Raw genomic sequence first — 11,615 nt, 5'->3', positions numbered from 1 at the left:
CTTTGTGTAATAGTGAGGGGGAAAAAGGGGTAATTGATTGGGAAGTAGGGTTGGGGAAGATTGCATTTTTTAAGATGAGAAAGACTTGCCCATATTTATATGAAGAATGGAAAGGTAACATTTAAAGATCCTTCAACTAGATGTAAAATAATCTGTTAAAAAGGTAAGATGTTGAGTGGAAAGAGCAAAGTCCTGGGATCACGAGCCTGGGACCCTTATTCCAGTGTTTCTAGTCTTGAGGGCCAGTTTGGCCACTTCATAACAAATCTTTCTTTGTAAACAGTGGTTCTCATCTTGATTGCACAGTAGGATGACCTGTGGGAGCTTTTAAAATTCTCCACGCCCAAGTCTCACGCAGACAGTTACATCAGAATCTCTGGGATGTACCCAGGCTTCAGTATGTTTTAAAGTTCCTAGGTTATTCCATGTATGTTCGAGACTGAGAACCACCACTGCTTTAGAATGTTAGTTATTTATCTCCTATTCCCTCAGCTTTGGTGTTTTAGTCAACAAAGTCCCGCTCAACATTTATCACCCTCAGTACCAGCGGTTCCCATGACAATAGAGGCCATTGCAGACCTTCCCTCAGCGCAGTGATTCTCAATCCAAGCTGCATGGTAGAAACTCCTAGGCTACTCACAATATAGTGGTGCCTGGGCCTCACTCCAGAGACTTTGATGTAATTGATCTGGGTTGGTTTATGGGTTGAGTTTTGTCTCCCCAAAAAGATATGTTGAAGTCCTAATCCGTAGTACCTCCGAAGGTGACCTTATTTGGAAATGGCATCTTTAAAGAGGTAATCAAGTTAAACTAAGGTCTTCAGGGTGGGCCCTAATTTAATATGATTAGTGTCTTTATAAAAAGGAGAAATTTGAATACAGAGGAGACATGAAGGAGGGAAGATTATGTGAAGAGACATAAAGAGATCACTGTGGTAAGATTCGATTGGAGTTATGCAGCCACAAGGAACATCTGGGGCTACCAGAAGCTGGGAGAGGTAAGGAGGAATCCTTTCCCTACAGGTTTCAGAGAGGGAACCTAGATTTCAGACTTCTAGTCTCTGGAACTGTAAGACAATAAATTTCTGTTATTCTCAGCCAACCAGTTTGTGGTATTTTTATGGCAGCCCTAGGAAATTAATACAAACAGGCTTGGATATCGATAGTTTTTAAAGTGGCCCAGGTGATTCTAATGTGCCAGGATGGATTTATTGATTTTTGTAACTATTAAACAACTTAAATGTATAGCAGGTATAACCCAAGTAGAAAACAAAGTCAAAATGAGTTTAGGAACCATGCAAACCTAATTATCACAAGTCTAATATTTAAAACTTAGTCACATGCTGAGTAATTTTAATGCCTAGTAATATATTTCTTCTTAACTTAGGGCTCTGTATTGTAAGAGAGGCATTTGCCGTCTTGCTTCTCTGCAATTCCTTGCCTGGATACTTATTTTTAGTGTAATTTTTCACCTTGAATGATGAGATTCTGGATTTCCACTTCACATGTGCTTTACAGGTCGCCTCATGGTGTATTCTTTATTTTTCATGCCTAAGGGCACTGTCTAGCACCTTTCCCTGTTGGACTTTATCCTGTTCATTTATAATGTAACGTTTCTCCAATTTGTCAAAGTTACTTAGAATTCTGATCCTGCACTCCAACCTTCTAATTCCTAGTACTAAAGGAGAGTCCCCAGGACAATTGAATTAAGAATTATATGAACTCCAGGAAGAATCAATTTGGAGAAGATCAGATAATGGAAGGGTTATTATGGGCTGCATTAAAATGCAAAGATGTATGAAAGATAAATGGTCAGTGCATGAATTATACAAAGAGTTCCTTAAGTGAGATGGTAGGATCAGTCCTTGTCCAGACATCATGTGAGATTTGGAATCTTGCCGCTGTCCCTCAAAGTGTGCTCCACAGACCAGCAGCATTGACATCACCTGGGAGCTGTTTAGAAATGGAGCATCTCCAACTCCATCCCAGATCTAGTGAATCTGAATCTACATTTTCGCAGGTTCTGTAGGTGAAGCGCATGCATATTAAGTTTTGAGACACATGATGTAGACACGGCCACTACCTTGAACAGCTCACCAAGTAATCTGGTTGAACTTGGTAGATCAGTGTTTCTCCAAGTGTGGTCTGGAGGCCCAGCTGTATTTGAGTGGCCTTCAACACTTGGGAAAAGACAGGATACATTTGGCCCCTTCACAGACCTCCTTAATTGGAATATTTGGGGGTGGGACTCAGGAATTTACATTTTTTGATAAATCACCCAGGGGACACTGACGCACATTAAAGCTGGAGAATCTCTTCCCTAGAACAATAAACATTTATTTTGCTTGAACACACCTGAGGAATGTGACACCCGCCCGCCCACCTTCCCTTAGTAACAGTAGTTCGTAAGAGCAGTGTTATGGGGGTGGCAGCTGCAATCTCCTAGACCAGGATCATTCAAAGGACGGTCCATGGGTCAATCAATAGCACGGCCGTCTCCTGGGAGCTTGTTAGAAATGCAGAACTTCAGACTTCACCCGTATCTCCTGTTATGGGATGAATTGACTTCCCCCATAATTCATATGTTGAAGTTCTAATCTCCAGAACTTCAGAGTATAATCATATTTGAAAGTAAGGAATTTAAAGAAGTAATTAAGTCTGGTTGTCTGAGATCTGCAGACGTCTTCAGACCAACATTTAGTAGCAGCTAGTAGATTTGACAGGACATTATTCCCTTAATGAGGTGTAGACCAGGGAAAAAAATATTTATTTATTCAGGAGCCTCTGTTTGGCTTATAGCAGTAATCTTTAGTAAATGAAGCTCATTTAGCACTTCATAAGTATGTTTGAACTTGACTCTATCTTTCTGGCTCACAGCAGGCCTCTAAGTTTAGTCAACACCTTCCTGTAGATGCTCCTTTGATCTGTTCATAAACTGTTCTCGCCTGCTGGGTCCTGACACACGTGTCCATATAAGCACACATATGCACATGTAACCATCAGCAAGGAAAAATATTAAACAAAGGTGAGTCACAGAAAGACTCCAAAATGGCACGTGTATCTTAAAATACCTTTACAGATGTGCTCATTGTTGAGAAACTGCTTTGCACAAACCTAAATCCAGCCTGATTTTTTTTTTTTTTTGGTTACAATATAATTAGGCTCTGAGTCAGCTTTGAATCTTATGTTAATGAGACCCCCTACAGTCTTGCCTCATACTTTCAAATTAGAGATTGATCTATAATTAATATGGCTTATAATGCCAGTGTCTGAGACAAAAGAGATCATTGGGCGGCTGGGGAGGGAGAGGAGAGAGGTGTACCACATACCAAGCTGGCTCCTGGTGACAGAAGCAGGTGTCTCTGGGTAGTATTTCTGCTGGCTCAAGCTCTTCTGATGAGGAAAGCAGCTAAACTGCCCCTCTGAGGTCTTAGGAAGGGACATGGGTGCTGCAACTAGCTTCCACCCTTAGCAAAACATTCCTGCTCAGAGAGACCCTGGTCGGCCCCTGCATGAGTTTTCCAATCTTACACTGAACTGCCTTTGAATTCTTAAAAAAAGCACCAGGACGAGGAGTCATTGTTTTTGTTTTTTTCCAGCTATTTTTGGAGCCATGTGACCTCCCTACACTGTAGTTTTACAGCCTTGAAATTCCCAGTGATTGGAAGAGAAGAGCACTTGCTGATTAATTAAAATCCAATTTTCTCTTCTATCCTAATTGCAGCAGTAGAGGGAGAAAAAAGGAAGAGTTACTATTCCAAAAATGAAAATGATCCCTAGACTGTTTGGGCTTATTATGAGCTCCATGTTACCATTTGTTTTAAATTGAATCAATAGAATAAACATGGAAATAAGCTCTGTGAAATCATTTATTTTTAAAAGATTTAAATGAGAGCCTGCATCATTTTGTTTAAAATTTTTTAGACTCTGCCTGGGTAGACTTCTTGATAAAGACAAAGGAAAAAAGAGGGCCTCAGGTTTGGGGGTAGGGCTGGGACTGTCCTGTAGGTCTGCCCGTGTGTAGCTTTATGACCATGATTTTGAACCCTGTTTAGGACCCTGCAGTGGATCAATCCCTGTTAGCACAAGAGATGATCTGGAATCCTACCCCCCAACACACAGATCTCAAAACATAATTACTTTCAGTTCATTTTGAATTTTTAGACTCTGTGTGATACTGAAGAGTTGGGGTGGCTGAACTGAAACACAGGGAATCATCAGAGGGGCTGGGATGGCTCTGTCCCCTGATTTGGTGCTGAGCATGTGGACTGCAGTGGGAAGGGCATCAGTGTGGGAGGTGGTGACCCAGCACCTTGGGATGGGGGCTGGCTGTCCCAGGAATTACCTGGTTCACTGGTTCTCATGGGAAGGAAGAGGTGATTTTTACCTCTTCTCTTTCCACGAAGTCTTCACGTAATCTGTAAAGTTTTATAGCCTCTAGTTGGAGGCCGGGGATTTGGGGGAAGGGAGGAGTGGTCAGTGGTGGACACCTGGGCAACTTAAAATTTGCACTTTGTAACTGTCCTGTTTAAATGAGTGAAGTACAATATATTGCTAAGTGTAAAAAAGTAGGTTACAAAGTTGTGTATGTATATTTACATTTACAGAAAAATTATATTATCTATATTATGTATTTATATGCCTAATATTTATATATTTATGTATATATTTATACATATGCATATTTCACATAAAGTACGTTATATATAACATATACACATATTAATGTTATATATGTACATATTTGTATATCTATAGTTTTTAAAGTTTTAAAATATATGTATATATATTACATGTGTGAGTGTCATATATAGTAACTGTATATATGCATATATAATACATACCATAAATGTGTAGGCATACTTACATTTCTATATATAAAATATGTATAAATATGTATACAAATTTGTATTTACATTTTTAAAATGTTTCTTACATATACAGCAGTGTGTATGTGTATATAGCTGGATAGGATATAGAATATACATCAAAATATCAAATGGAGAAAGTGGCTTTATCTGGAGAGCAGGATTGTTGATCACTTTTATTTTCTTTGTATCTTTCTATATTTTCTCAATATTCTATGATGATAACGTATTGCTTTTGCAATCATAGAAAAGTCATTAAAAGGGAAAATAGAGAAGCCTTTCTGCATGCCTTGGGCATCTCCAGGACAATTCTTTTCTTTCTGTGATGAGTGAGGGCTCCTGGTTCCCCAATCATGAGTTCCTTTCTTCCTCTCAGATTGTCATCGGCGTCCTCTGGGCCCAGGGAGCACAGTCTGCAGGCTACAAGGGTTTGAAAGGCTCTAGGATGGGTCCCTGTCTTCCTCCCCTTCCCCCTGGCATGCATAAACTCACGCATCTGATATGATCACAGAGAATCCCCAGGGTCCCTTAAATTGTCCTGTTCTTTGTGTTCACTGATGCTGATCTGATTTATCATATAGTGTCTTCCATCCCTCAATCTTTCATAGCAGACAAGGGGGAAACAAAGATGTATCTAATATACACACGTGAAGTTCAAGTTCTGGACCAGTATTCTCATGCGCTTAGGGACTGGGAGGGCCTTCAAACAAGATCACAGGCTCCCACCCCAGAGATTCTGATTCAGTGAGTCCGGCAGAAGCCTGAGGTACTGCATTTCCAACAAGTCCCCAGGTGATGCCCAGGCTGCTGGACCACCCTTCTCCAAGTGTGGACCCCACTCCAGCAGCACCAGCAACTAAAAGTCTGGGATTTCCACCAGTGGACCCTGGTTCTCAGGCCTTCAGACTTGGACTGAATTGTACCACCAGCTTTCTTTGTCCTCCAGCTTGCAGACGTCAGACTGTGGGACTTGGCCTTCAGAACTCTGTGAGCCAATTCCTATAATAAATCTCCTCTTATATATATATCTCTATATTTGTTCTGTTTCTCTGGAGAGCTCTGACTAATACACTATTTCCAGAACACTTTCATCACCTCAGGTAGAAACTCTGTAACCATTAAGGTGTAACTCTTCAGCCTCAGCTTCCCCAACCCTTGGTCACCTCTAATCTACTTTCTGTCTCTGAATTTGCCTGATTTAGGTAACACATATAAGTGCAATCATGCAATATTTTTCCTTTTGTGTCTGGCTTATTTAACTTAGCATAATGTTTTCAAGGTTCATCCATGTTGAAGCTTGTATCTGAATGACATTCGTTATAAAGGCTGAATATCATTCCATTGTATGTTTAGACCTCATTTTGTTTATCCATTCATTTGTAGATGGATACTTGGGTTGCTTCTACCTTTTGACTATTGTGAATAGCCTGCTATGGACATTGGTGTATATGTATCTGTTCAAGTCCCTGTTTTCCATTCCCTTCGGTATATATCTAGGAATGGAATTGCTGGATCACATGGAAATTCTATCAGTATATTTTACTTCTTAAGGAACTGCCAAACTATAAACCATTTTACTTTCTGGGGGCCCTTTTAAAGTCAAGAATTTTTAAAAAGCCTTACCTTTACACATACAAAAAAATATTCTGCTACCTTCAGGATGAGGTGATGTCTTCCCTCTTAGACATAAGATGGTGGCACCGTCATCCTGCGAGCGTATTGCCAAAGCTTCTTTCAGAACTAGTGCAACGGAGGGGCTTGGAGCTTCAGTTTCATTAGCTTTGTGATAAGTCCATCTCTGTATATTTCCATCCAAGAACAACTACTTTTCATTTGCTGAAAATCACTGAAGTTCTGATCTGCAAATAAAATAAACTGAAAAATTGAAGAGTTATTTTTGGTGTTCCTGGGGACTAGCATCTTGATTGGGCCTTGGCATTCCAGCCCATCTCTTTGTCACATTTGGGTTAACAACATCCCTTAACCGGCCACTCCTCAGCCCACTTTAGACCCAGCCAGGAGGGGCCCCTGCTCTAAGCCATGTGCTTTGGAGGGCCCGATGCTGGCCGTGTTCCAGACACCAAGGCTTTTTGTCTAGGTTATTCTTCAGGTACCCAGGGCCCTAATATTTCTTTCCAAAGTGCCTTTATTTGTTTTCAGTAAGTTTGTTTTGCAGTGAGCTGGTATAAGAGGTGCCCTGAGCAGCGAAAGGGGCACCACCAAACTCTTTCCCCAGGACCTACACTCAGCATCTCAGCGTCAGGCTGCCATAGCTTTGAAGTGTGTCTGTGAGCATCTGTGCTTTATCTTGATTTACCTTTTGCATCCATTAACAAGATGTATCCTAAGGTAATTACTTCTTCACTTTATGCCATTCTGGCTTAAGAAGGGTGTCATAGGAACACTCTACTCTCAGGTAGCAGGGAAAAACTGGTACAGTGGTCCCTAAGTATATGCAGAGGATTGGTTCCAGGACTCCCCTCAGATACCAAAATCCACCGACACTCAAGTCCTTTATATAAAATGGGGTAATACTTGCATATAACCTAGGCATATCCTCCCGTATACTTTAAATCATCTCTAGATTACTTATACTACCTAGTACAATATAAATGCTGTGTAAATATTTGCTGGCAGGTGGAAAATTCAAGGTTTGCTTTTTGGAATATTCTGGAATTTTTTTTTCTAATAATTTTCATTCGAGGTTGGTTGAATCCGTGGATGCGGAACCCATGGATATGTAGGGCTGACTATATCTATTTCTAGACAAATGACAGCAAAACAGAATGGTTTCTTTGATTGGCTTAGACCAATTAGGATTTGTCCTCTGGGGGCTGGGCACAGCTGCCTGAAAAAATAAATCAGGTTACTCTCAGCAAAAAGGAAGAGAGAACTTGGTTTACGCTGGGAAGCCATAGCAACAGATAGAACAGTTACTTTCCTTAGAATTGTAAAGGACGATTAGTAATTAGAAAGGAAAGAGGATTTGTCACAGGGTAGAAAAGGCAGCCACAGCTGAGCTTGTAATAAGCAGACTGTGAGAGGAGATTGTTCAAATGAAGTTCTATGGGCCTTCATTATAAATAGTGAATGATTAATGACAGTGCATTTCCTTAAATTTATGACTCCTATTTGTTACATAACACATCACTAATAAATAACGTCTGATGAATTAATATTGCTGTTCTCCCTCAATATTTTCATGATGTCATTTCACCAGAATTAACTGTGGCCAGAAATCAACCCTAAACCCTTCATTGCTCATGAAGTAAAATGACTTAATCAGCTCATCCTAGAATAGCTGAAAAGGAATCTGGAGTCACCATTTAAAATCCTGATGAAGCATTCAACTTCTGACATTCCAAGAAGGAGAGGCAAGTGGGCTTGACTTCTTGTTGTCTTATCCCGGGGATGAGCATAGATGTATTGTAGGAAAAGGCACAGATGCCAACAAGGTACCATACATCTGAAGGCTGCTCAGATGCTTGTCTGACCCCAAGGTATTTCTTACACTGATCTGTCACCTGCCTGCCACTCAGCATTTACATCCCAGTGGTGACAGCTTTATGGCATCCTTTTCTATGCAAAGAATAATGCATTTATATGGACCATAAATATTTTGACCTATAGGTACCACATATATAACAAGTGGCCTGGAGGTCAGAATGACATCTCAGTAGCTACATTTCTACATTGTCCTGCTAAGTGGAACTTTGGGTTAGGAAGGGGCTATATAGATCAATAGAGGTGATCTCCACTTTTGGAAGTGAAGTGGTAGGAGATCACAATGTAGATCTACATCTCCAAGGTAGAACATTCACTTCTTCCACGAGCAAGCATTCCCTCCAGAGACAGGAAGTGGAAGCTGTCAGTTTCTTAAGACCTCGGCCCTGGAATTGGCATGGCGTCACTTCTGCTTTTCTCTCTTTGTCAGTAGTCAGAGAGCCTGATTCAAGGGACAAGGGGCAGGGACATAGAATCCACCTCTTGGTGGGAGGAATATCCAAGAATTTGGGTGCCCCATTACAAGACTGCCACATCATTTTGAATGGCATCTCTTCAGAGAGGTCTTGCCTGGTCATCTCCTCTTAAGCAGCCCTGGCCACTGCCCAAATCACTATCACGATACTTCTTTGATTTTCTTCGTATCACCATTACCTGTGAATGCAGGTAATGCATTCACAGGTAATGAATGGACTTTTTTTTTTTTCTGTGAATGCATTTATTTAATTGCATAATTTTAATCTCACTCCCTGCCCAGTATGTGATTTCCAGGAAAGCAGGAGCTTTAGGGATCACATTAACAGCTCTACACCCCCCCACCCACATAGCTTAGCAGGAGCTCCGTACAGAGTTGGTGCACCGTAAACAATGGTTGAGCGAATGAAATTTTTATCACCTAACTCGTTCAATAGCTCAAAACACAGAGATGCCTAATACTCACCGTCTTGGTCCCTCAGCTTTCTTCTATAATCTGGGGTTCTCATTAATATGACTACTTTTGGACCTGAGAAATCCAGCTAATTATCACAGACTTACCCTGTGGAGCTCTTAGTCGAAGCTGCCTAGAATCATTGTGGATGTGGCTGATCCTTGCCTTATGGAAATGTACCAAATACCCTGTCACACAAATTCCTAGCTCTGACATGAAAAAATTGGATTAGGAAATAGCTAAGGAAGAGATATTCATGAAGAGACAGCTTTCTGAGGTGCAGAGAAGAAAATGTCTCTGTGTATTTGTTACTGTCCGTGGTTATGCAGTTATTGGGAAAGCGAACAGTAACATTGCAGCGGTATCCTAAGAAAATGCGCTGAGTGACTCATTCCCTGTTGGTTCAGAGCCTGCAAATCTGTCTTCCAAAGTGCAGCTGGAATAAAGCTGCAGAATAATGTATGGCTTTTTACCTGCTCCCAAGTCCTTTATTGGGTCCCAGGAGGGGGACGTTGAGAGGGAAGAGGAATAGAGAAGCTTGTATACCAGATTCTGTGTATGCTGCAGGATGGCGAGCTGCAAGATGGATATTTACCAGCCTTCAACTTGCATCTTAAATTAGTGATACATCTCCATTAATGAGGGCAGATCTCACCATGATGGTGCATCTCTGTTTCCTCTTGGAAGAAAATAAAGTCAATTAAAATCATTGCATTTTGGAGGACAAGCAATTCATACAGTTTTTTATTAGTAGCACAATGGTGTTGTTTCCCTTTGTTACCCAGACAGCAATTAACAGGTTTGTAATGGCTCAAAGGTGGGTGACAAGTAAAACAGGCTATTAGGAAGGTGGCTGCTGTCAGGCCTCTAAACAGAGTAGGAGGTTTGAAGGATTTAAAAATAAAATAAAATCCATACTCTGTGCCATTGGTATCTTCAGATGAATCTTTACACCTGCTTCCAGTCACAGGCCTTACACTGTCTGGTTGAAACCTATAAAGAATGGTATTTTCCTGGTGCATCTCAAGTAGTAAAAGAATGTAAAGCAAACTTTTAAGTCATTTTTGAAAAGTAAAGAGTGATTGTATCAGATTTGATTGCTGTAAGGTTCCAGATGGGAGTTTTGGTGGTTATTTTTACATGTTGTATATTTTAATATTTATTATTTTTATATTTGATTCTATTTATGTATTATAATATATTTATTTTTTTCTATTTTGTTCACAAGTTTGGCTTCAAGAGAGAATTAAAAGAAATACTTTGTTGGAAGTTGTTGACATTTTCCTCAAGAAGTCCCTGTGAGGCTGAAGAAAGTTGAAATCAAGGAGATAATGTGTGACCAAGATCAGTGAGAAAAATAGGAAAGGACCCCAGGTCTATGGATATATTTAAAACTGAACAGGGAAAATACTCAGTACAGAAACCTAATACAATCAAAACAGAACTCTTCATCTTTCCTTTCATCCTAAAATTGCTTTTTCCTCAACTTCTCTAACCCTCTCCAAAAATGTCACAATTCTTCCGATTTACCAGGCTGGCATATTCTACTTATGATTCTTTCTATCTCCTTGTCTTTTATCTTCTTGTCTTCCTCTAAGATTTGACCTTTAGATGTGCCATTTCTTTCTTTTTTCTTATATCTGTCCTTTTTTGTTGTTTTTAATTGTTGCATTTCCAGTTTGGAATGAATTTTTGGTTTAGTTATGGATATACTGAGCTTGTACATAACATTCAGGGTGGAATTTTCACCAGACTGGTATGAATACAGGGTTGGAATTCAGAGGAAGTCTCAGGGTTTCCAGGGAACTCTAAATTTGAAACCCATTCAGAAAAAGTCACAGTGCTGGTTTTGACATTGAACTGGTTGGAGATGGTCAGAGAGAGATTAGGTTCAAGCCTATTCTTCAGGTTAATGGGAGCAGGAAATGAGTCAGAGGAGGCAGGTTCAGAAAGGGAGGAAAGAACACAGTATATGCAGCCCTTGGAAAGCAAAGGAGACCTGAGCTTCAAGGAGTTAACAAGTCATCACTGTCCAATATTCAGGAAGGATGGAAAATGAGAGTAGCTGGTTGAGTTCAATGTCCATGAGGGGACATTCCAGATTTAGCAGAGTCTTAGGACATTAACTGGAATAGAAACAGAAAATGACTTGTGGTGAAGGAGTCTAAATGGGAATAAAAGTCTTCAAAATGGATCTGAAAGCTTCTCAAGTCCTACTCACCTCTGCTGTTGTCTTGGTCGGGGTTTCCGCACTCCCCTCCCTAAACAGAGCTCAAGGAAAGGGTGTGAGTGCAGGTGGATCACTGTGGAAAGTGA

The sequence above is a fragment of the Delphinapterus leucas genome, chromosome 15 (assembly GCF_059928025.1).
Source record: "Delphinapterus leucas isolate spDelLeu-1000000601 "Yukka" chromosome 15, BTC_Dleu_Yukka2, whole genome shotgun sequence".
Taxonomy (NCBI): Eukaryota; Metazoa; Chordata; class Mammalia; order Artiodactyla; family Monodontidae; genus Delphinapterus; species Delphinapterus leucas.
The sequence above is the reverse complement of the archived record's forward strand: the minus strand, read 5'-3'. Positions refer to the sequence as shown.